We start from the raw sequence: 27,028 nt of genomic DNA, 5'->3' as shown, positions 1-27,028 counted from the left end.
TTCAACTCACTGCGTCTCATTCTCCCCCAGCTGGCTCCAAGCCATTTCTCCATTTCTCTGCAGGAGTCCCTGTTCTTTCTCATCTTCTTTAATTCAGCTCATCCACTCACTTCATTTCTCTGCCAAACAGAGACCAGCGGATGAGGAGAAACACACTGTCCCATAGAGGGTGGGGAAGGGAAAAGGTTATACATACAATTATTGTAACTTTTTCCCTGTCAAAGAGTAAAGAGTTTCTTGTCTTCCTTTAATTTTTGAGCACTTGCTACATGGTAGGGATTGTGGGGGGAGGGGAGGAGGGTTGACTAAAACACAATTTCTGTCCTTGAGGAGCTTACTGTTCCCAGCTTTGACAACTCAGACAAACTTCTCTAGGACAAAAACAAGAAGAAAGAAACTAGTTGTTGGTCTAAATAAAGTTGGTTTCTCTCCCACTCAGCAGGTCATTGGTTTTCATCATTCTGAGGAGCACCCATCTTCCTGAGTGTTCTAGGAAGATAATTCTATTTGCAGTTGCTGCTCCGTCTTTCAAAAGTTCCCCCAAGAGACTCTCTCTACACCGGCAATCTTAGGAGTATCTTTGGAGTTCCTTTTAGAAGCCTTTGCCTTAACCCTAAGACAAGGATCTGAGTGTTCCTAACTTTTTGTGTGATGCTGCCATATGGTTTCCCAGGAGTTGAGATTATAAGTTATCTGTAAGTCAACCAAAACACATGGTAAATTCTAGAATACTTCTTTTCCCCTTCTATAACTTTCCAATGAAATAAGAAACGTAAATTTATCTTCTAACTTGCTAGTAAACCGTTGGCTTTTGAAAACGATCTTAAGGTTTTAGTCAAACAATGAATTGAAGGTCTGGTGCTCTGAACACTTGAACTTCCATTGTCTCCCTTTTAAAATGTAATTCACAAGGACCAGTGCTTAAAACATTTCTTTAGTGGTTGCCATTTTCTTACTGGTATACTTACACATTTTGCAGATCAAGAAGCATAAGTAAGTGATTGGGAAGAGTCCTAGACAGGAAACAACGTGAGACCACGACTGTGCATTGTTCACCAGCTCTGAGCATCGACCTGGCACATGTGATATATTCAATAATTATTTTGTTTAATGAACGAGTAAATTAAAGAAAAGGAATCTGGGGTTTCTACTCTGTTTCCTTGCTTTTCATAAGCATGACACACTCCAAGCCATGGAAAATCCTTTCAAATGTAAAAGACAAGATGTAATCTTTGTCCTTCTTACATAACTTCTTAGAGACTGTCATTAAAGACACAGGCTGGCATGGAGAAACACCTCTGGAATGAATGGCATGCTGAATGTTATGGTTTAGCCCCAAATATCATGGGTTAGAATTCCCTTCCTATGGATGATATGTTCAAAGGATGGTGATGACGAAAGTATTTTAGGATGCTCTTTCTGCAGAAAATGTGACCTAATTTTGCCACATTCTTTCCCTTTGAACAGGGCAGTGGTGCCCTTGGTCAGTAACTGTGCATTTGCTTAAGCAGTGCTGGGCATGGCCTTTGTCATGTTCACTGGTAGAAACTATGTAATGTGTGGTTGTAAATTCTCAGATTGTAAATATTATAAACCCAAACGTCTACTGCATTGTTTTGCTGTTTTTAGGTCATTCTTCCCAAGATTTCAAGACTTATGTAAATTTCGAGTTGACTCATTACATTTCCTGTATGTAAATTTTGAAATTCTGGAGACTGTTCGGGTTGCGGTGTCCACTTGGCTGTACACTTTCAAAAGAATCAGTGAGAAGATTCCAGGAGCACCAAACGCAATTAGAAACTTGGTTTTTGCTCAAAAAGGAAAGAAATAGTAACAGTAACTTAAATATTCAGGGTAATAACCTTTTAGTAAGTATTTAATTTTAAAAAAGTAAAATTGATTTTAAACTCTAGTTATAGATTGTTAAAATCAGTGATTGGGCTCAATATTTACAGTGATAGTTTTGTTCCCTTCATTCTTTCTAAACTGCCTACTGCCTGGCTGCTTGTATGAAATTCGAAGATTTTCAGTAATTTGTCTTTTTCATTTGTAATGGACAATTGGAAAGAAACTTATTACTAGTGGGAGTGTCTTCACTTGTTTTCTACTGTGAACTTCATAAGTTTTGAATATGAGGTAAACAACATTGGGAATTTGGAAGTTTGAAATCTTAAAGCAAAAGATCCTCTCAGCAAAGGGGTGTGCTTGTGGCAGAAGATGTGAGCTGGACAAGTGGCTGCCATGAAGGGACTTGGGTGAGTTTCTCCATGAGCCCCTGTAAAGTGGGAAGCAGAGAAAAGAGCCCGTGAAGTTGCCCCAATGCTACCAAAGCACAAGTCACAGAGCAGGCACAGTGCTGTTGAACAAACAAACGAATGTTGAACAAACAAATGAATGAAGAATGAATGAATGTTGAACAAACAAACAAATGAAGAATAAATGAATGAAAGTGAATTGTGGAGGATATTTAGGCTTTAGAAAACTTCCTGAAGTTTGAAATTTCCCAAAGTGAATGATTTCCTTCTGGTTTTGATTTGCCTTATTTCCTTCCTACTTGTTTCAGAAAAGGCCATGTTCTTGAGGAAAGTTTACTATCTGTAATCTATAGGGAGAAGCATCAGGTCACTGCCCCACAGGCTGTGGGGGAGATCAAAGGACACAGGGACTAGGGGCTTTAGCTAAGAGACCACAAAAGAATGGAAAAATGCTAAGTTTGGGATTAATGTGGAGGAACAGTGACAAAATGGGAACTGTCAGGGAGCCACTTAGAGAGGAATAATTGCATTTGGAAAATAAAACAAAGTTTTACTGGATGAGGTACAGGCAAATTGCACAAGTCTCTGTATGCCCATGCAGTTCATGAATGGTTGACCTGGGTAAACTGGGTATTGTATTCATTTCTGAAGTAAAATAATAGATAGTAAAGATCTAAGCTAAATTACAAACATGATAAAGTAAATTTAAGATGATGTTTCATCAAAATGATACATGGTTAAATTATTGTCATACCAAAAGCCTTGCAAAACCAATCCTGCCAAAAGAAATCCATCATATTTCTCAGTGGCAACCACTTTAACTTTTTTATTTGTTTCTTTGAATCATTGTCTCCATTACTCTAAATAATATGCTTATGTTGTTTTTTGATTCCTTCAATTTTAGATATTATTTAACTTCTGATAATTGAGAAGTTAGCTCTCTAATGCTACTGTCCACCTCCCTTCATCTACCCTTAAGTGTTGCAGTAGCACTACTCTTAGTTAAGAGACACATTATTGTGCTTTTGGAACTATGGTTTAACACAATTTTCCTTTCTTTGAGTCTGGTTTCCTCCAGTGTCTTTTAGATCTGCCTTTTTATCTAATGATGCCTTCCCTTTAATGGCCTTCACTTCCCCCTCCCATTCCCAAACCTCAGTGTTTCAGTTTCTTCCTGGAATTCCTTCCATTCTCTTGCAGTTTAGGTTGGTTGTTTCTTAGGACCACTAAACAGATGCTGTCCTGGAATTTCCTCACATCACTCTTCCTAGTGGAGACACTAGGAGTTTTCCAACTCCAATGATGCTCTTTGACATGATTTAGTGCCTCATTTTAGATAAACCCATCCTTAAGTATTTTCCAAAGAATGATCACAGGGAAAATAAGCTTTTTAAGTCCTTGCATGTTTACAATATCTTCATTCTGTCATTACACATGCAATATTTGGTGTGGTATTAGAACTATATGTTCAAAATTATTCTGCCTCAGAATTTTGAAGGCATTTCTCTATTGTTTTCAGCATCCAGACCAATGACATTCTTAACCATGTTCCTTTGAAAGTGGTATGTTTTTCTCAGTTTTAAAAAAAAATTTTAAAGTATTTATTTATTTATTATTGGGGTATAATTGACATAGCATTATAGTTTCAGGTGTACAACATAATGATTAGATATTTGTAGATATTATAAATGATCACCACCACAGTAAGTCTATTTTTGACTTCAAAAATTTTCTTTATGGTTTTGTGACTTGAAATTCCATAATTATGTACCTGTCCTTGTTTTTTTAAATTTATTGTGCTGGACTTTTAGAAGGTATGTTCAATCTGCAGATGAATGTCCTTCAATTCTGAGAAATTTCCTTGTATTATTTCTTGGATAATTTCTTCTCCTTAAGCTTTTTCTGCTCTTTTCATCTAGAACTCCAGTTCCTAGTAGGTGGACCACTGGATTTATCCTCTAGGTCTTTGTCTTCTCTCTTTCATTTCTCTCTGTCTTTTCTTATCTTCTGGGATAACTCCTTTTCCTTGTCTTCCAGCACATTTAAGTGAGCTTAAGAAACTCAAAACTGTTGCTTCCCCTATGTTCATAGTAGCACTATTTACAATAGCCTAGACACGGAAACGACCTAAATGTCCATCAACAGATGAATGGATAAAGACTATGCATAGCTGCTGCTCTATAGGCTGGCAGCCCATCAGAAATCAAAATGACATTTCTGCCTCTGTGAAATCTTTTCAAGGAATACTCCATAGTACCCTATTCTCCTTGCACCTCTCAAAATATTTCCTAAGCATGGATTTTTTTAAGATATTTTCACACCAATTACTTGCCTTAATTTATTTTATACTATCTCATCAAAGGGGATACAGTGGCAGTCATCTGGCCTTTTTTCTGGGAGGATGACAAATGAACTTATCTATGAAATAGAAGCAGACTCACAGACACAGAGAACAGACTTGTGATTACCAAGGGGGAGGGGGGTGGGGAGAGATGGAGTGGGAGTTTGGGGTTAACTCCCCAGATGTAAACTATTATATATAGAATGGATAAACAACAAGGTCCTACTGTATAAAATAGGGAACTATATACAATATCCTGGGATAAACCATAATGGAAAAAAATATAAAAAAGAATGTATATATGCGTATAACTGAGTCACTTTGCTGTACAGAAGAAATTAACACAACATTGTAAATCAACTATACTTCAATAAAAAAATAAATTAAAAAAATAAAAATACAATCAGAAATAAACCCTCAACTATTTAAAGTTTTTGGAAATTGTCCAAAAAGCATACAGAAAATGAAGAAATATTTATTCAAGAAAACCTATCAGATTTTGGCAAGAGTCTGTGACACTTGAGCCACAGTTCTTTCTTTCCCCACTCCTAGATCAGCATGCTAGGAGAACAGGGATACCTCTACTGCTGTCCCCAGTCAAAGACTGTGGTGTTTCCCTGGGAGGGATAGGATACCAGCTTTACTCATCCCCCTCCAGCTTTGTGTTTCAGAGATTAAATTCAAAACAAGTGCCGTTGAGCAGTCAGTAGCCTCATTCCCCAGCCCTTGCTCCACTCCTAGGATTAAACCTCTACACCAGGCATGCAGCCAGAGAATACTGAGACCCTTATCATCCTCAGAGCAGGTCACTCATGAGGCAGAATTTCCATGCAGGTAAGGTCAAGTGTGGAAGACCAGAGGCTATATCCCCCAACCAGTGCCTTGCCTACAAACCAGGGGTATCTTTCTGAGAGAAGAGGATCATTGTCCCTGGCCCCAGTTCCAGGCCTGTTGCTCAGAGATTTTGCTCAGAAGGAGAGTCATGCTATAAGAACAGAGTTCCAACACTCTCCTCAAAGAAACTGACTTATTTGGAAGAGAGTATGGAGTAAGTGTAAGCCTGAGAGAATGCTCAAAAACAATGGAGACTTTGACAGTAAATAATGAATAGGAGGCTGGTAGCTTCTTGAGAGCTACAAGCTAAACCATAGGTCAGCTAAGTTACAGAGAATAACAGGAAAGAGACAGCTAATAAGAACAAACTTTAAAGTATGGCCTCAAAAATTACTCCTGTGAGGGGCCTGAATTTAAATCAATTAGACAGTAGATTTATTCCTCTAAATATTCTTGAAAATAATAGAACAATCAGCTCACAATTTAGTAGAGTATGATAACTGATGTGATATTAATAGAGAAAGAAAATTTTAAAAAGATGAAAGAGACAGTCAAGAGATCCCTGTTAAAACTGCTGTCATCCAGAGTGACTGTGCATGTGTCCAAGATGGTGCCCTTGGAGAAGTGATATCAGAGTGGAAATAGATTACAGTAAAATACTCCAGCTAGATCATTAAACAAATAAGCAAGCAAATAGAAACAACAAGACCTGGTAAACTGGGTGGGGTGGGGGATGTCAGTATCCAGAATTGTGAAAATATATTATCTTCATTTTAGATTTTCACTACAAAATTATAAGACATGCAAAGAAACAGGAAAACATGAATACACAGGAAAAAAAAATCAGACAACAGAAAGTGCCTCTGAAAGGGCCCAAATGTCAAATTTAGCAGACAAATTATATAGATTTGCCTATTCTAGCTTTTTCATATAAATGGAATCATACAATATGTGGTCATTTGTAACTGGCTTCCTTCACTTAGCTTAATGTTTTCAAGGTTCATTTATGTTGTAACATGTATTCACACTTCATTACATATTGTCTTATGCAGTTGTTTCTTAAATAAGAGAGTAGAGAAAAACAGAAGAAATATGCATCTATACTGCCTTTTATAATTACACAATTACCCTTAAAGACTAAAGAAAGCCATGCATAAAAAATTAAAGAGGAGACCTTCAAGATGGCGGAGGAGTAAGATGTGGAGATCACCTTCCTCCCCACAAATACATTAAAAATACATCTAATTGTGGAACAACTCCTACAGAACACCTACTGAACACTGGCAGAAGACCTGAGACTTCCCAAAAGGCAAGAAAATCCCCACATAGCCGGGTAGGACAAAAGAAAAAACAGACACAAAAGAATAGGGACGGGACCTGCACTTCTGGGAGGGAGCTGTGAAGGAAGGAAAGTTTCCACAATCTAGGGAGCCCCTTCACTGGCAGGGATGCGGGGTGGGCAGGGGGGAAGCTTCAGAGCCACGGAGGAGAGCGCAGCAACAGGGGTGCAGAGGGCAAAGCAGAGAGATTCCCACACAGAGGATCGGTGCTGACCCGCACTCATCAACCTGAGATGCTTGTCTGCTCACCCATCAGGGTGGGTGGGGGCTGGGAGCTGAGGCTCAGGCCTCAGAGGGCCCCAGGGAGAGGACTGGGGTTGGCGGCATGAAGACAGCCTGAAGGGAGCTAGTGCACCACAGCTAGCCAGGAGGGAGTCAGGGAAAAAGTCTGGACCTACCAAAGAGGCAAGAGACCATTGTTTTGGGATGTGTGAGGAGAGGGGATTCTTGCTCCATGTGCCCAGAGAAGACAGAGCACTGCCTAAGCAAGCTCCAGAGATGGGCATGAACCATGGCTATCAGCTCAGAACCCAAAGACGGGCATGAAATGCTAATGGTGCCACTGCTGCCACCAAGAATCCTGTGTGCAAGCACAGGTCACTACCCAAACCCCCATGGGAGCCTGTGCAGCCTGCCACTGCCAAGGTCCCAAGCTCCAAGGACAACTTCTCTGGGAGAACACACGGCACTCCTCAAGCTGTTGCAATGTTACACTGGCCTCTGCTGCCACAGGATCGCCCCACATTCCAATTATGTCTACGGTACCCCTCCCTCTTCCTGGCATGAGTAAGCAAGACAGCCCTAGTCAGTCGCTGCTTTAACCCCCTCCTGTCTGGGTGAGGAACAGACGCCTGAGGGTGGCCTACACACAGAGGCAGGGCCAAAACCAAAGCCGAACCCCAGGAAATGTGCGAAAAAAAAGAGACAGGGAAATTTTCTCCATGCAGCCTCAGGGGCAGCAGATTAAATCCCCACAATCAACTTGACGAACCCTGCATCTGTGGAATACCTGAATAGACAACAAATGCTCCCAAAATTGAGGCAGTGGATTTTGGAAGCAACTGTAGACTTGGGGTTTGCTTTCTGTGCCTGATTTGTTTCTGGTTTTTATGTTTATCTTAGTTTAGTTTTTAGTGCTTGTTATCATTGGTGGATTTTTTTTATTGGTTTGGTTGCTCTCTTCTTTTTTTAAATTTTTTAATTATGTTTTATTTTATTATTTTTAATTAAAAAAAATTTTTTTCCTTTCTTCTCTTTTTGTGAGTGTGTATGTGTATGTTTCTTCGGGTGATTTTGTCTTTTTAGATCTGCTTTCACCATTTGGTTTGAGTATCTATCAGTTTTTTTTTTTTCTTCTTCTTTTCTTTCAAGCCATGTGGCTGGCAGAGTCTTGGTGCTCTGGCCTGGTGTCAGGCCTGAGCCTCAAGGTGGGAGAGTCAAGTTCAGGACATTGGACCACCAGAGACCTCCCGGCCCCATGTAATATCAATCAGTGAGAGGTCTCCCAGAGATCTGTGTCTGAACAATCAGACTAGCTCCAGCCAATGCCCAGCAAGCTCCAGTGATGGATCCCCATGCCAAGCAACTAGAAAGAAAGGAAGACAACCTCACCCATTAGCAGAGAGGCTGCCTAAAGTCATGCTAAGTTCACAGACACCCAAAAATGTCCCACTGGACACAGCCCTTCCCATGAGAAGGACAAGACCCAGCCCCACCCACCAGACACAGGCACCAGTCCCCTCCACCAGGAAGCCTACACAAACCACTGAACCAAACTCAGCCACTGGGGGCAGACACCAAAAACAATGGGGACTATGAACCTGCAGGCTACAAAAAGGAGACCCCCAAAGACAGTAATTTAAACAAAATGAGAAGTCAGAGAAATATGCAGCAGATGAAGTAACAAGGTAAAAACCCACCAGACCAAACAAATGAAGAGGAAATAGGCAGTCTACCTGAAAAAGAATTCAGAATAATGACATTAAAGATGAACCAAAATCTGGAAATAGAATGGAGAAAATACAAGAAACGTTTAACAGGGACCTAGAGGAACTAAAGAGCAAACAGACAATGATGAACAACACAATAAATGAAATTAAAAATTCTGTAGAAGAAATCAATAGCAGAATAACTGAGGCAGAAGAAAGGATAAGTGACCTGGAAGATAAAATAGTGGAAATAACTGCCACAGAGAAGAATAAAGAAAAAAGAATGAAAAGAATTGAGGACACTCTCATGACCACTGGGACCACATTAAATGCACCAATATTCACATTACAAGGGTCCCAGAAGAAGAATAGAAAAAGAAAGGGTCTGAGAAAATACTTGAAGAGATTATAGTTGAAAACTTCATTAACATGGGAAAGGAAATAGTCAATCAAGTCCAGGAAGCGCAGAGAGTCCCATACAGGATAAATTCAAGGAGAAACACACCAAGACACATATTAATCAAATTATCAAAAATTAAATACAAAGAAAAAATATTAAGAGCAGCAAGGGAAAAGCAACAAATAACATACAAGGGAATCTCCATAAGGTTAACAGCTGATACTCCAGCAGAAACTCTGCAAACCAGAAGTGAGTGGCAGGACATATTTAAAGTGATGAAGGAGAAAAACCTACAACCAAGATCACTCTACCCAGCAAGGATCTCATTCAGATTTGACAGAGAAATTAAAACCTTTACAGACAAGCAAAAGCTAAGAGAATTCAACACCACCAAACCAGCTTTACAACAAATGCTAAAGGAACTTCTCTAGGCAGGAAACACAAGAGAAGGAAAAGACCTACAAAAACAAACCCAAAACAATTAACAAAATGGTAATAAGAAAATACATATTGGTAATTACCTTAAATGTAAATGGATTAAATGCTCCAACCAAAAGACATAGACTGGCTGAATGGATACAAAAACAAGCCCCATATATATGCTGTCTACAAGAGACCCACTTCAGACCTAGGGACACATACAGACTGAAAGTGAGGGGATGGAAAAGCTCATTCTATGCAAATAGAAATCAAAACAAAGCTGGACTACCAATTCTCATACCAGACAAAACAGACTTTAAATAAAGACTATTACAAGAGACAAAGAAGGACACTACATAATGATCAAGGGATCAATCCAAGAAGAGTAAATAACAATTGTAAATATTTATGCACCCAACATAGGAGCACCTCAATACCTAAGGCAAGTGCTAACAGCCATAAAAGGGGAAATCAACAGTAACACAATAATGGTAGGGAACTTTAACACCCCACTTTCACCAAGGTACAGATCGTCCAAAATGAAAATAAATAAGGAAACACAAGCTTTACATGACACATTAAACACGATGGACTTCATTGATATTTATAGGACATTCTATCCAAAATCAACAGAATACACTTTCTTCTCAAGTGCTCATGGAACATTCTCCATAATAGATCATATCTTGGGTCACAGATCAAGCCTTGGTAAATTTAAGAAAATTGAAATAGTATCAAGTATCTTTTCCGACCACAACACTATGAGACTAGATATCAATTACAGGAAAAAAACCTGTAAAAAATACAAACCCATGGAGGCTAAACAATATGTTGCTAAATAACCAAGAGATCACTGAAGAAATCAAAGACGAAATAAAAAAAATACCTAGAAACAAATGACAATGAAACTACGAGAACCCAAAACCTGTGGGATGCAGCAAAAGTAGTTGTAAGAGGGAAGTTTATAGCTATATAATCCTACCTCAAGAAACAAAAAAAATCTCAAATATACAACCTAACCTTACTCATAAAGCAATTAGAGAAAGAACAACAACAACAACAAAAACAAAGTTAGCAGAAGGAAAGAAATCATAAAGATCAGAGGTCCCAAAACCAGACAAAGATGTCATAAAAAAAGAAAACTACAGGCCATTATCACTGATGAACATAGATGCAAAAATCCTCAAAAAATACTAGCAAACAGAATCCAACAGCACATTAAAAGGATCATACACCATGATCAAGTGGGGTTTATCCCAGGAATGAAAGGATTCTTCCATACATGCAAATCAATCAATGTGATACACCATATTAACAAATTGAAGGAGAAATACTATATGATAATCTCAATAGATGCAGAAAAAGCTTTCAACAAAAGTCAACACCCATTTATGATAAAAAACCCTCCAGAAAGTAGGCATAGAGGGAACTTTCCTCAACATAATAAAGCCCATATATAACAAACCCACAGCCAACAAACTTTCTCAATGGTGAAAAACTGAAACTATTTCCTCTAAGATCAAGCACAAGACAAGATTGCCCACTCTCACCACTATTATTCAACATAGTTTTGGAAGTTTTAGCCACAGCAGTCAGAGAAGAAAAAGAAATAAAAGGAATCCAAACCAGAAAAGAAGAAGTAAAACTGTCACTCTTTGCAGAGGACATGATACTATACATCGAGAATCCTAAAGATGCTACCAGAAAACTACTAGAGCTAATCAATGAATTTGGTAAAGTAGCAGGATACAAAATTAATGCACAGAAATCTCTTGCATTCCTATACATTAAGGATGAAAAATCTGAAAGAGAAATTAAGGAAACACTCCCATTTACCACTGCAACAAAAAGAATAAAATACCTAGGAATAAACCTATCTAAGGAGACAAAAGACTTGTATGCAGAAAACTATAAGACACTGATGAAAGAAATTAAAGATGATACAAACAGATGGAGAGATATAACATGTTCTTGGATTGGAAGAATCAACATTTTGAAAATGACTATACTACCCAAAGCAATCTACAGATTCAATGCAATCCCTGTCAAACTACCAATGGCATTTTTCACAGAACTAGAACAAAAAATTTCACAATTTGTATGGCAACACAAAAGACCCCGAATAGCCAAAGCAATCTTGAGAACGAAAAATGGAGCTAGAGGAATCAAGCTCCCTGACTTCAGACTATACTACAAAGCTACAGTAATCAAGACAGTATGGTACTGGTACAAAAACAGAAATATAGATCAGTGGAACAAGATAGAAAGCCCAGAGATAAACCCACGCACATATGGTCACCTTATCTTTGATAAAAAAGGCAAGAATATACAGTGGAGAAAAGACAGTCTTTTCAATAAGTGGTGCTGGGAAAACTGGACAGCTACATGTTAAAGAATGAAATTAAAACAATTCCTAGCACCATACACAAAAATAAACTCAAAATGGATTAAAGGCCTAAATGTAAGGTCATACACTACAAAACTCTTAGAGGAAAACATAGGCAGAACACTCTATGACATAAATCACAGCAAGATCCTTTTTGACCCACCTCCTAGAGAAATGGAAATAAAAACAAAAATAAACAAATAGGACCTTAAAAATAAAAGGTCCTATTTTATTTTATAAAAAATAAACAAATGGGAAACTTAAAAGCTTTTGCACAGCAAAGGAAACCATAAACACGATGAAAAGACAACCCTCAGAATGGGAGGAAAAATTTGCAAACGAAGCAACTGACAAAGGATTAAACTCCAAAATATACAAACAGGTCATGCAGCTCATTATCAAAAAAAAAAAAAAAAAGTCAATCAAAAAATGGGCAGAAAACCTAAATAGACATTTCTCCAAAGAAGACCGACAGATTGCCAACAAACACAAGAAAGGATGCTCAGCATCACTAATCATTAGAAAAATGCACATGAAAACCACAATGAGGTATCACCTCACACCAGTCAGAATGGCCATCATCAAAAAATCTACAAACAATAAATGCTGGAGATGCTGTGGAGAAAAGGGAACCCTCTTGCACTGTTGGTGGGAATGTAAATTGATACAGCCACTATGGAGAACAGTATGGAGGTTCCTTAAAAAACTAAGAACAGAATTACCATATGAGCCAGCAACACCACTACTGGGTATATACCCTAAGAAAACCATAATTCAAGAAGAGGGCTTCCCTGGTGGTGCAGTGGTGATGAATCCGCCTGCCAATGCAAGGGACACTGGTTTGAGCCCTGGTCCAGAAAGATGCCAAATGCCGCGGAGCAACTAAGCCCATGCACCACAACTACTGAGCCTGTGCTCTAGAGCCTGAGAGCCACAACTGCTGAGCCCACGTGCCACAACTACTGAAGCCTGCTCACCTGGAGCTCATGATCTGCAACAAGAAAAGCCATTGCAATGAGAAACCCGCACACTGCACCCAAGTGTAGTCCCTACTCACCGCAACTAAAGCCTGCATGCAGTAGTGAAGACCCAACACAGCCAAAAATATAAATAAAGAAATTAATTAAAAAAAAAAAAAGAGACATGTACCACAATGTTCATTGCAGCACTATTTACAATAGCCAGGACATGGAAGCAACCTATGTGTCCATCGACAGATGAATGGATAATGAAGTTGTGGCACATATATTCAATGGAATATTACTCAGCCATAAAAAAAAACGAAATTGAGTTATGCAGTGAGGTGGTTGGACTTAGACTTGTCATACAGAGTGAAGTAAGTCAGAAAGAGAAAAACAAATATCGTATGCTAACACATATATATGGAATCTTAAAAAATGAAAATGTTCTGATGAACCTAGGGGCAGGACAGGAATAAAGACACAGATGTAGAGAATGGACTTGAGGTCATGGGGAAGGGGAAGTGGAAGCTTGGATGAAGTGAGAGAGTAGAATTGACATAGATACACTACCAAATGTAAAATAGCTAGTGTGAAGCAGCTGCATAGCACAGCGAAATCAGCTTGGTGCTTTGTGACACCTAGAGTGGTGGGATAGGGAGGGTGGGAGGGAGGCTCAAGAGGGAGGATCTATTAGGATATATGTATACATATAGCTGATTCACTTTGTTGTACAGCAGAAACTAACACAATGTTGCAAAGCGTTTATACTCCCTAAAGATGTTTAAAAAAAAAGAATTAAAGAAAGGTATGATAATTTTATCTCATCAAATAAAGAAAAAGGAGATCAGAAAATCAAATAAAGAGATAGAAACTAAAAAAAATTAAATGTAAATTCTGGAACTAACATGAAAAATTCATTAGAGGACTCAATAATAAATTTGAAATGGCAGAAGAATCAATGAACTTGAAGATATACTGATAGATATTAAGTAATCTGAAAAACAGAGGGAACAAAAAAGGAAGAGATATAAAGAGTCTCAGAGAAATATGGGACCCCATTAAGCACACCAATATGTATATATCAGAGGAGAGAAAGAAAGGAGAATTAAAAAATCTTCAAAGAAATAATGACTGAAAACTTTCAAAATTTGATGAAAAACAATGTTTGTATAATTGCATTATTGGGCATTAGTATATAGAAATGTAATATATTTTAAAAATTACAGCACAAAAGAAATGGATGGAAGCAGCTATATTGGAGTTAAGGAAATGAAGCCAGAGAGTAACTCAAATCCACAAGAACAAAATAAGAGACCTAGAAATGGCAAATAAGGTTAATATAGCAAACTCTTTAAATACATTCTTGCCATCTTTTCTTCTCAGAGCTTCTTTAGAAGACATATATATTGTATTAATTATAACAATGTATATAGGTGTAGTGTGTATAACAATGATAGCACAAAATGAGAAAAGAAGGAAGAAAGGTACACAAGAATAAGGTTTCTATATTTCACTATAATTAAGTTAATATAAATCTGAAGTAGGTTATGATAAGATGTATATTGTAATCCCCAGAAGAACCACTAATAATATAAATTAAAACTATATAGTGAGGGAATTCCCTGCTTGTCCAGTAGTTAAGACTCCATACTTCCACTGCAGGGGGCATGGGTTCAGTCCCTGGTCAGGGAACTGAGATCCCCTATGCCATGCAGTGTGGCCAAAAATAAATAAATAAAAATACTTAAAAATATATATATATATAGTGAAAAAATCATTAAAGTAATTAAAATCTTACTCTAAAAATTTTAACTTAATGGAAAGAAAGCAATTAAGGTGGATTAGACTTTTTCCTAATGAAAAACATGAAACACGTAGAAGTCATAATGTAAACAAACAGACATAAATTCAATCATATCAATATATAATCTTTTCAAGTATACAAGGAACATTCTCTAGGATAGATCATATGCAAGGCCATAAATCCACGTCTCAATAAGTGTAAAAGTATTAATCATACAAAGAAAGTCCTATGCCCAAAATGAAATGAAATTAGAATGCAATAACAGGAAAGAATTTAAGAAATTTACAATCATGAAAATTAAGCAACACATTCTAAGTAAACAATGGTCAAAGAAGAAATCACAAGAAATATTTTAAAAACACTTTGAGATAAATGAAAATGAAGGAAAAACATGCCCAAAGTTATAGGATGCATCTAAAGTAGTGCTTATAGGGAAATTTATCGCTGTAAAATCCCACATGAAAATAAGATCTCAAATCAATAACTTAACAACCACCATAAGACACAGAAAAAAGAAGAGCAAAATAAACCTAAAACAGGCAAAAGGAAGGAAATACAGGTATAAGTGGGAATTAATGAAATAGATAAAAGGAAAACAATAACAAAAATTTTAAAAACCAAAAGTTAGTTTTTCAAAAAGATCAATAGAATTGACAAACCTTTAACAAGACTGACCAAGAAAGAAATAAGAAACATGCAAATTACTAAAATAAGGAATGGAAGAGCGGTGACACTACTGATCTTATAGAAATAAAATGTATTATAAGGAAATGTGATGAGCAACTGTATGCCCACAAATTAGATAACTTAGACTAAAATAAGTGGGCAAATTCCGAGGATGACACGAATTATAGAAACTGACTCAAGAAGAAATATACAATCTGAAGAGACGTATAAGAAGTAAAGATTTGGGTTAATAATCTAAAAACTTCTCACAAAGAAAAGCCCAGGCCCAGATAGCTTCACCGGTGAATTCTACCAAGGATTTAAAGAAGAATATCAACTTTTCACAAATTCTTTTGGAAAACAGAGATGGAGGGAGCTAATTCTATGAAGTCATATTACCCTGATACCAAAACCTGACAAAGACATCATCAGAAAAGAAAACTACAGGCTAGTATTCCTCATGAATATACATGCAAAAATCTTCAACAAAATATTAGCAAATTAAATTTAGCAATATATAAAAGGCTTATGCACTACGGCCAACTGGAATTTATCCCAGGAATGTAAAGTTGGTTTAACATTAAAAAATCAACTAATGTAACATACCATATTAATATAATAAACAAACAAACAAAACCCCTACAGGATCATCTCAATAGATGCAGAAAATAATTTGATAAATCCAATACTCAACATGATGAAAACTCTCAACAAATTAGGAATAAAAGGTAACTTCCTCAATCTGTTAAAAGGTATCATTGAAAATCACACAGTTAACATCATACTTAATGGTAAAAGACTGAATACTTTCCCTATAATATCAGGAACAAGACAAGGATTTCTGTTCCCAACCATTCTATTTAACATTTTCCTGGAGTTTCTAGCCAGGACATTTAGGCAAGAAAAATCAATAAAGTATCCAGATTGGAAACTATATTTGCAGATGACATGACCTTGTATGTAGAAAACTTTAAGAAATCCATTAAACAACATTAGAACCAATAAATGAGTTCATCAAAGTGTCAGGATACAAGATCAATATTCAAATATTAATTATATTTTTACACGTTTTCAATAAATAATCAGAATATGAATAAAATATTGATACCTGCTGCAACATAGATGAAAACATTATTTTAAGTGAAAGAAATCAGTCACAAAAGGCTCCGTAGTGTATGATTCCACTTACATAAAATATCCAGAATAGACATTTCTATAAAGACAGAAAGCCTAGGACTGGAAAGTTGAGGAAAAATGAGTAGTGACTGGTAATGTATATGGAGTTTCTTTTTTTTGGAGACAGCAAGTAAGGGGGAGTGGGGAGTTTTTACTTAATGGATACAAGAGTTTCAGGATAGGATGATGAAAAGCTCTGGAGATGGATGTTTTCACAACAATGTGAATGCCAACAACTTAATGCCAATGAACTGTTCGCTGAAAAATGATTAAAATGTTGATTAGAGCCTTTAGTTGATGATGTTATCGAGTTCTTCTATATACATGCCAACTATTTTCCTAGTTGTCCTACCGATTTTGAGAGAGAAGTGTTGAAGTCTCCAATTGTAAGTGTGGATTTGTCTGTTCCTCCTTTATTTCTACAAGTTTTTCTTCACAGATTTTGAAACTCTCTTATTTGATGCGTACATATTTAGGATTGCTATGTCTTTTTGGTAAGTTGACCCTTTTAACATTATGTAATGTTTGTCTCTGGTAATTTTCTTTGTGCTGAGGTTTCCTTCATCTGATATTATTACAGCCATTTTTCCCTTCTTTTGATATGTTTCCATGCAGTATGGCATATATTTTCCATCATTTTACTTTCAACATATCCATATCAATATACTTGAAGTGATTTTCTTATAGACAGCATATTTTGGGTGTCATGAATTTTATATACTCTACCAATCTCCACCTTTAATTTATGTATTTAGAGCACTTACATTTAATGTAATTATCAATATGTTTGGGCTTAAGTTAGCTATTATTTTTTGTATTGTTTGTTCTCTCATTTTCATTTCTTTCTTTTCATTTTTCTGCCTTCCTGTGGGTTACTTGAATATTTTTAGACTTTCATTTTGATGTAACTACCATGTTTCTTTTGAGTGTATCTCTTTGTATAGCTTTTTGTGTGGTAGCTTTAGGTATTTCATTATACATACACAAATTTTCATAGTCTGATGTCTTCAAAATTTTACTAGTTCAAGTGAAGGATAAAAACCTTCTTTTCTTTTACACCTTTTTAGTATTTCCCTATTTAGAATACACTTGTCTTAAAAATTTCCTCCATGTGTATCAAGAACAATATCAGAGTGTTATAGTTTTTACTCCAACCATCCAACATAATTTAGAAAACTTAAGAGGAGGAGGAAAGTTTGTGGTATTTACCCATATTTTTGACTTTTTTCATTGATCTTTCTTTCTAATGCTTCAAGATTCCTTATTTTATTATTTCCTTTCTGTTGAAAGAACCTTCTTTAGCCATTCTTTTAGGTTATGTTGGCTGGCAACACAGTTGCTTACCTTTTCTTCATCTGGGAATGTCTTGATTTCCCCTCCATTCTTAAAAAAAGTATTTTTCTAGGTATAAAATTCTGGGTTGGCAGCATTCCACCTCTCACCCCCCACTGCCGCCTGGACTTGAAAATGTTGAGCTATTTCTCTGTGGTCTCCATGGTTTCTGATGAGAAATTATCTGTCATTCAAATGCTTTTTCCCCTATAGGCAATATGTCTTCTCTTTCACTGGTTTCAACTTTTTTTTTCTTTGCTTTAATTTTCAGAGGTTAGACTAGAATTTATCTTGGTATCAGTTTCTTTGGATTTATTATGTTGGAATTTGCTCAGCCTCTTCTCCTTCCCCTCTCCCTCCCCCTCCCCCCCCCCCCCCCCCCCCCCTCCCTCTCCTCCTCCTTCTTCTTCTTCTTCTTCTTCTTCTTCTTCTTCTTCTTCTTCTTCTTCCTCTTCCTCTTCCTCTTCCTCTTCTTCTTCTTCTTCTTCTTCTTCTTCTTCTTCTTCTTCTTCTTCTTCTTCTTCTTCTTCTTCTTCTTCTTCTTCTTCTTCTTCTATGAATATCAAGTGTTCACTTGACATGAGATCTACCCTCTTAACAAATTAACATATACTAATGTTAACTTTAAGCACAATGCTATGTGGCAGCTCTCCAAACTTATCATATCAACTAACTGAAACTTTATATCCATTGAATAACAATTCCCAATATTTCCCTACCCCCAATTCCTGGCAACCACTATTCTACTCTCTGCTTCTGTGTGTTTAACTATTTTATACACCTCATATAAGTGGTATCATGCAGTATTTGTCATTCTGTGATTGACTTATTTAACTTATCATATTGTTCTCAAGGTTCATCTATGTTGTTGCATTTCCTCCTTTTTAAAAGTTGAATAATATTTCACTATATATATACCACATTTTCTATATCAACTCATCCATTAATGGAACTTTAGGTTGTTTCCACATTTTGGCTATTGTGAGTAATGTTACAATAAACATGGGAGTTCAAATACCTCTTTGAGATCCTGATATAAGTTCTTTTGGATAAAAACCCAGAAGTAGGAGTGCTGGTTTATATGGTATTTCTATTTTTAATTTTTTGAGAAACCTCCATGCTGTTTTCCATAGCAGCTGTACATACCATTTCCCACTAACCATGTACAAGAGTTTCAATTTCTTCACATCCTTGCCAACACTTTTTTAAAATAAAAATAATAGCCATACTAACATATTAATAGTGTGAGGTAATATCTAATTGTGATTTTAATTTCCATTTCCCTGATGATTAGTGATGTTGAGCAATCATTTTGTATACCTGTTAGCTATTATATGTCTCCTTGAAGAAACTGATATTCAAGTCCTTTGTTCCTTTTTGAATTCAGTTATTTGGGGATTTTTTGCTGTTGAGCTGAAGGAGTTCCTTATACATTTTGGATATTAACTTCTTATCAGATCTGTGGTTTGCAAATAATTTCTCCCATTGTTTAGGTTGTTTACACTCTGTTGCCTCTCCACTCTGTTAAATATTTCCTTTGCTGTACAGAGGCTTTTAGATTTCAGTCCCACTTGCTCATTTTTTCTTCAGTTGCTTGTGTTTTTGGTGTCATATGCATGAAATCATTGTCAAGACCAATGTCATCAAGTTTTCACTTATGTTTTCCCTAAGAGTTTTACAGTTTCAGGTCTTACATTTTAGTGTTTAATCCATTTTGAGTTGATTTTTGTGTATGATGTAAAGTAAGAGTATAATTTCATTATTTTGTAAGTTGATATCCAGTTTTCCCACCATCATTTGTTGAAAAGACTACCTTGTCCCCATTCTGTATTTTTGGCACCCTTGTCAAAGATCAGTTGACCATACATACATGGGGGAGGGATTATCTCTGGGCTTTCTATCCTTTTCTATTGGTCTATATGTCTATCTTTATGTCAATACCACACTTTTAAATTGTCATAGATTTGTAAGACATTGAAATCAGTAAGTGTATTACCTCCAGCTTTGCTTTCCTTTTGCAACATTTGAAGTCCTTTTTGGTTCAATATGAATTTTAGGAATGTTTCCTTCCTGTTTTGCAAAAATACCATTGTGATTTTGATAGGCATTACATTGACTCTAAGTTATTTTGGGTAGTATGTACATTTTAACAATATTAATACTTCCATTCAATGAATACAGGATATCTTTCCATTTGTATGTGTCTTCATTGACTTCATTCATTAGTGATGTAGATGTCAGTATACAAGTCGTTCACAGCTTTCACTTAGTGCTAGATATTTTATTCTTTTTGATGCTATCATAGATGGGATTGTTTCTTTAATTTCTTTTTCTGGTGCTCGCTTCGGCTGCACATATACTAAAATTGGAACAATACAGAGAGGCTTAGCATGACCCCTGAGCAAGGATGACATGCAAATTCATGAAGCATTCCATATTTTTTTTGCAGTGACATGGATGAACCTAGAGATTGTCATACTGAATGAAGTAAGTCAGACAGAGAAGGACGAATATCACGTGATATCACTTACATGTGGAATCTAAAAAAAATGGTACAAATGAACTTATTTATAAAACAGAAATAGAGTTACAGATGTAGAAAACAATCTTATGGTTATCGGGGGGAGAGGGGAAGAAGGAATAAATTGGAAGATTGGAATTGACATATACACCCTACTACATATAAAATAGATAGCTAATAAGTACCTACTGTATAGCACAGGGACCTTTACTCAATATGCTGTAATGACCTATATGGGAAAAGAATCTAAAAAAGAGTGGATATATGTATATTTATAACTGATTCACTTTGCTGTACAGCAAAAAGCAACACAACATTGTAAATCAACTCTACTCCAATAAATTTTTTTAAATTTCCTTTTCTGATAGTTCATTGTTAATGTGCAGAACTGCAACTGTTCTTTGCATGTTAATTTTGTATCCTGTGACTTTACTGAATTCAGTTATTAGTTCTAACAGATTTTTTGTGCAGTCTTTAAAGTTTTCTACACATAAGATCCTATCATCTGCAAACAGAGATAGTTCTACTTCTTACTTTCTGATTTGGATGTCTTTTATTTCTTTTCTTGACTAATTTCTCTGGCTAGGACTTCTAGTACCATGCTTAGTTTTTAGAATCCAACCCTCATTTACAAAGTCAACTCTGCAGATCAAAGTTGTTACTGTGGAGGTCTTTCTGAGAATGTACGTTAACTAAACAAATAGTTAATCAATTACAAAGATATTAAATTTGTTTAGTAACATGCATAGTTGTGAATGAGTGTTGATAGGAAAAACGAGTTCATAATTGTAAGTGGTGAAAATACCAGCTATAACAACATAGAGGTACTGTGTTGAAAATATGATGTGTTTCAAAGTGATTATAAGACTTTCAAACTAATTTCATATAGACATAATTTTTTAAATTTTATGTTGTCTAATGCATAAAACCATTACTAATATTTTACATTTTATAAACTTTGCTTCCATATACCCTTGAGCATTTGTCTTCTTTTAATTAAAAAATTTTCTACTTCTGGAAAATTGGGGCTCATATTGCTTCCCACCCTTTTCTACTCTAATATTAGACTCATAATTATATACATGGTTATGCTTCTGGCCATGGTTCTTAAATTCAAAGTATCATCTGGAAACCAATGTCTTAGTTTTTACTTATTACACTAATGAGGAAACTTGGGGAAGTCCTAAAATTCTGCAAACCCCTGTCTCAAATCTATCTTAATAAATATTGCCAAATAGTGGGTTGGTCTGTTAGACTCAGTTACTACAGTTGTCCCTTTGTATCCATGAGGGATTGCTTCTAGAACCCCCCCACAGATACCAAAATCCGAGGATGCTCAAGTCCCTTATATAAAATGGCATACAATTTGCGTATAACCTACATATATCCTTCTATATACTTCGAATTATCTCTAGATTATTTATAGTACCTAAAACAATGTAAATACCATGTAAATCATTGTAAATACAATGTAAATAGTTGCCAGCATGCAGCAAATTCAAGTTTTGCTTTCAGGAACTTTCTGGAACTTCTTTTTAGTGAATATTTTTCATCTGTGGCTGATTATATCTGTGGGTTAGGAACTCACAGATATGTAGGGGTAACTGCTTTCTTTTCTGGACACTCCCCATAGTTCACGTTGGAAATGTCAGATATTAACTTATCTGAAAATAACAGATATTAACTTTGTTAGCTTTCTTTACAGCTAAAAAATGTCCATGTAACACAGTTCTGGCAAGTGGAATCCAAGGAGAAATTTATTGGAGGATTTCTAGAAATTTTTTCCTCCCTGATGAAAGAGGAAAGGAATGCAAGAAGAGCTCCTTTTCCAAATCTTATTTTTTCAACCTTTGGAGATGTTTGTATGAGGTTGTGATAATTAGAGCTGTGACAGTCATCTTGTGGTGATCAAGTGACAAGACTGAAGAATGGAGGATGTAAAATAATGTAAAATGCCAAGAAAAGAAAACAAGAGAAGAAGAGAGGAACAAAAGAGGTGTAAAAACAGACAAAAAAATTAACAAAATGGAAATAGTAAGTCCTTATTTACCAATAATTATTTTAAATATAAATGGATTAAATTTCCCAATCAAATTACATAGAGTGGCTAAATGGATTTTAAAAAAAACAAGATCTAACCAGTATGTTATCTATCAGAGATGCATTCTAGAGTTAAGGATACACGAGGCTGAAAGTAAATGAATGGAAAAAGATGTTTTATGCAAATGGTAACACAAAGAAATTATGGATAGCTATACCTACATCAGATAAAATAGACTTCAAGTTAAAAACTGTCACAAGAGACAAAAAAGGTCATTACATAATGATAAAGGGTCACTTCATTAGGAAGACATAACAATTATAAATATGTATACATCCAGTGTCAGAGTACTTAAATATATAAAGCAAATATTAAGAGACCTGAAGTGAGAAATAGACAGCAATACAATAATAGTAAGGGATTTCAATATCCCACTTGAAATAATGGATATTGTAATATCTCCTCTTTCATTTTTAATTATATTTATTTGAGTGTTTTCTCTTTTTTTTCTTATTTCAGCTAAGGGTTTGTTGATTTTGTTTGTCTTTTCAAAAATTTTCTTAGTTTTGTTAATATCTGATATTCAAAAAGGGTACTAAGAACACAAAATGGGGAACGAACAGTCTCTTCAATAAATGGTGTTGGGAAAACTGGGTATTCACATGCAGAAGAATGAAATTGGACCCTTATTTCATACCATACACAAAAATCAACTCGTAATTGATTAAAGACAAACATAAAACTTGAAACCATAAAACTACTAGAAGAGAACATAGAGAAAAATCTTGACATTAGCCTGAGCAATGATTATTTTGGGTATGACATCAAAAACACAGGAAACAAAAGTAAAAATAGACAAGTGAGATTACATCAAACTAAAAAGCTTTTGCACAGAAAAGGAAACAATGGAGTGAAAAGGCAACCTATGGAATGGGAGAAAATATTTGCAAGCTGTATATATGATAAGGGGTTAATATCCAAAACATATAAGGAACTCCTTCAATTCAAAAGCAAAAAAAAAAAAAAAAAACAAAAACAAAACCCAAATAACCCAATTTTAAAAAAGAGCAATGACTAGAATATCAACCAGTTTCTTCAGGAAGACATGAAAATGGCCAACATGTATATAAAATGATGCTCAACATCACTAATCGTCAAAGAAATACAAATCAAAACCACAATATGACATCATCTCACACCTGTTAGAAATGTCATTATCAAAAGATGAAAGATTAACAAGCATTGGTGAGAATGTGGGGAAAAGGGAACTTTTATACACTATTGGTGGGAATGGAAATTGGTTCAGCCATTATGGAAAACAGTATGGGGTTCCTCAAAAAATTAAAAATCGGATTGCATATGATACAGAAATCCCATTTCTGGGTATATAGCCAAAGGAATGGAAATTAGAATCACCTGATACAAGAGATATCTGCCCTACATGTTTACTGCAGCATTATTCACAATAGCCAAGATATGGAGACAAACTAAATGTTGACCAATGGATGAATGGATAAAAAATGTGTGTGTGTGTGTGTGTGTGTGTGTGTGTGTGTGTGTGTGTATATATATGAATTATTAAGCCTAAAAGGGAGGAAATCATGTCAATTGTCCCAACAAGAATAGATCTAGAAGACATTATGCTAAGAGAACTAGCAAGCCACAGAAAGAAATATACTGCATGATGCCACTTATACGTGGAATCTATAGTCAAATAAAACAGTCAAACTCATAAAATCAGAGGTTATAATAGTGGTTTCCAGGGTCTTGGGGGGAAAGGGAAGTGGGGTAATGTTGGTCAAAGATTACAAATTTTCAGTTATGCAAGATGAATAAGTTCTGGAGGTCTAATGTACAGTATGGTGACAATAGTTAACACCACTGTACTGTATACTTGAAATTTGGTAAGAGGGTAGATTAAGTATTCTTATCAGGAAAAGGTAACTATGTGATGTGATGGATAAGTTAATAAACTTCATTGTGGTGACAACATATATCAAAGGTGTTTATCAATTGTACACCTTAATTATATACATTTTAATCTGTCATTTATACCACTATAAAGTTGAGGAAAATTTTTGAAGATTGAATTCATACCAACTATTTTTTTGATCTCAACAGAATGAAAGTAGAAATCAGAAACATAAGGAAAATGGGAAAATTCACAGATATGTGGAAATTAAACAACGCACTCAAAGAACGAATAAATTAAGAAATCACATTGTGGTCAAAAATGTACTTGATATGATCTTAAATATGTTAAGGCTTGTTTTGTGGCCTACCATGTGATCTCTACTGGAGAATGTTATGAATGTGCTTTAGAATAATGTGTATTCTTCTGCTCTTGGGTGGAAAGTTCTGTACATGTCTGTTAGGTTCATTTGGTCTATAGGATTCAAGTTCACTGATTCCTTATTGATTTTCTGTCTGGATAATTTATCTATTATTGAAAGTGGGGTATTGAAGTCACCTACTATTATTGCATTGCCATCTCTTTCTGTCTTTAGATATATCAATATTTGCTTTATATTATTAAGTCTTCTGATGTTGAGTGTGTATATTTATAAATGTTATATCTCCCTCTTGAATTTACTCTTTTGGTATTATGTAATGACCTTCTTTGTGTCTTATGACACTTTTAGACCTAAAGTTTATTTTATCTATTATTAGTATGGTTACTCCTCCTTCCTTTGCGTTACTATTTGCATGAAATACTTGTTTCCATCTATTCATTTTCAGCTTATGTGTGTCTTTAAAGGTAAGATGAGTTTCTTGTAGACAAATATAGTTGGATCCTGTGATTGTTTTTTTTTTTTTAATCCATTTGGCTACTCTGTGCTTTTTGATTGGTGAGTTTAATCAGTTTACATTTAAAGTAATTATTAATAAGTAAGAACTTACTATCACATTTTGTTAATGTTTTCTGTCATTTTTCTGTCTATTTTTTTGTTCATTTTCGTCTCCCCCTGCACTGGAAATCTCATAATAAGTATTTTGGTCTGCTTGATATTGTCCTATAAGTGCCGTCATCAGTTTTCTTCATTCTTTCTTTCTTTATTTCCTTATTTATTTGTTCCTGAGACTTGATAATTTTAATTGTCTATCTTCATGTTCACTAAACCTTTCTTCTGTTTGTTCAAATCTGATTTTGAACCCCTCTAGTTAATTTTTTTATTTTAGTTACTGTACTTTTTAGCTCCATAATTTCTGTTCAGTTCTTTTTTATAATTTCCATCTTTTGTTGATTTTCTCATTTTGTTTATACATCATTTTCCTGATTTCCTTCCATTCTTTTTAAAATTATTTTTTAACCATATTTAGATGTCACAAACTAGATGGCAGTGTCTTAACTGTCAGACCTGAAGGCCTCTTCCATGCATCAAGGGAAAACTAACCTTTTCTCCTTTCAAATAACAGCTGATTTCCTTCAGTTCTTTGTTTGTGTTTTTCCTTAGCACTTTGAGCATATTTAAAACATTTGTTTTAAAGTCTTTGTGTAGTAAGTTTGATGTTTTGGGCTTACTCAGGAATGATTTCTTTCAACCTAATTTGTTCATTAGAATGAGCAGTGCTTTCCTGTTTCTTTTTATGCCTTGTAATTTCTTTTTTTCAAAGCTTGCCATTTGACTGTTAGAATGCAGTAACTTTGGAAATCACATTATCTTCTTTCTCCAAGGTTTGATATTTATATTGTTGAAAGTTATGTTAGTCTGTTTTGAGAGTTCTTCAAACTATTATGCAAAGACTATTCCTTGATGTGTGTGATCACTGAACTCTCTGTTCCTTTAGCTCATGCTCAGCTAATGTTTGACAGAGATTTCCTTTAATGACAGGAATTGAAACTAAGAAACAACAAGAAGAAAAAACAGAGAGCGAGAGAGAGAGAGAGAAAGACACACACACAGAGGGAGAGAGAGAGAGAGAATAACAGCCGCCTCTTCCAGTCTTTGCATGCCTATACCGCTTAGCTTAGGGACCAGCCCAGGTGAAAGCTTAAGGTTTTCTCAGGACTTTTCTGAGAAAAGTCCTGTGCATGTGAATGGCTTTCTAAATTCTGCCATACATATGACTGCTTTTGAATACTTCAATTTCCAAACAAGTCTCACCCCAGCTTCTCCTCTATGCCTTAGGTAGTCTATTGTATGTCCATCTTGTAGTTTTATGAGCAACTCCTGACACTTTTTCTGCCTGGATTCTGAGTTATGCAAAACAGATGAGCACCTGACAGCAGTCCTTCAAGTATCCCCAGACTGGTTAGAACAGTTGTACACAGTAGATGGCAAATAACATCTGCTCTGCTCCCTCCAGTTCTGATGGAAGAAGGGGACTGGAAACTGAGCTTCCACCTTCTCAAAACCAAGGCCACTGCCATGCTGAGAAGGGATAGGGCAAGTGTGAAAAAGGGTGTTTTTTTCTTGATTGGGTGTTTTCATGGTGTGTAGAGCTTTGACTATTTTCCAGAGCTTGTATCAAGTTGTTTCAGACAGTCCCTAGTTGTGTTTTTAATATTTCTTGGAAGAATGAGAGTTTGGAGCTTCCTAGCCCACCATGCTATCCCCTCTTTATTTTTTGATAAATAAGAATTTATTCTTTTGATTCCTCTTCTTGGGATGCTCTTCCCC

At 35.7% G+C, this 27,028-nt stretch overlaps 1 non-coding gene and 1 pseudogene across 1 annotated transcript; one reads left to right on the top strand and one right to left on the bottom strand.

The window, feature by feature from the left end:
- Positions 1–20,179: 20,179 nt before the first annotated feature.
- On the top strand, positions 20,180–20,286 carry LOC118897626. The gene has a single exon (XR_005020512.1). It is a non-coding gene; the product is annotated as a U6 spliceosomal RNA (small nuclear RNA).
- Positions 20,287–25,713: 5,427 nt separating this feature from the next.
- Positions 25,714–25,823, bottom strand: LOC118897594 (annotated as a pseudogene).
- Positions 25,824–27,028: the final 1,205 nt, after the last annotated feature.

This window comes from Balaenoptera musculus, chromosome 6 (genome assembly GCF_009873245.2).
Source record: "Balaenoptera musculus isolate JJ_BM4_2016_0621 chromosome 6, mBalMus1.pri.v3, whole genome shotgun sequence".
Classification (NCBI taxonomy): domain Eukaryota; kingdom Metazoa; phylum Chordata; class Mammalia; order Artiodactyla; family Balaenopteridae; genus Balaenoptera; species Balaenoptera musculus.
The sequence above is the reverse complement of the archived record's forward strand: the minus strand, read 5'-3'. Positions and strand labels throughout refer to the sequence as shown.